A 540-nucleotide genomic window follows, 5' to 3' on the forward strand; every position below is an offset into this window, starting at 1 on the left:
CGCCCCGGCCCCGCTCCCGCCGCCCGTGACGTCAGGGCCCCGTGCGGCGCGCCCGTTGGCTGAGCGCGAGCGTGGCGGGTTCAAACGGAGCCGAGCCAACGGCGCGGGGGCGTGGGGGGGCGCGCGCCTGTGGGGAGGGGGCGCGCGCCGCGGGGGCGGCCGGGCCGGTGCCCCGCGGGGGTTGTCGCCTCGTCCCTGACAGCGGGGGTCGGGCTCGCGTTGGCCTGACCGCCGGTGCTGGTCCCGAAGGTACTTCTTTTTTTTTCATTTGATCTTTTTGGATTTTTTTTTTTTTTTTTGTGGTTGGTTGGGTTTTTTTTGGAAAAAAGCCCCGTTCTTAGGCGCGCAGGCCGCTGGTTTTGTACATCCCACGCGCTGTGTGGGTCTCTGCAGGCTCCTCGCCCACGCCCGCTGCCCGCGCGGCCGAGGGGAAACCGCCTCGAGGCGGCCAGGGGTTCCCCCCCCCCCCCCGCCGCGCGGGGCTCCCAGGCGACGCGGGGGGACACGGCCTGGGAGGCGGGGGCCGCCCGTCTCTCCCTC

This window comes from Numenius arquata, chromosome 10 (assembly GCF_964106895.1).
Source record: "Numenius arquata chromosome 10, bNumArq3.hap1.1, whole genome shotgun sequence".
Classification (NCBI taxonomy): domain Eukaryota; kingdom Metazoa; phylum Chordata; class Aves; order Charadriiformes; family Scolopacidae; genus Numenius; species Numenius arquata.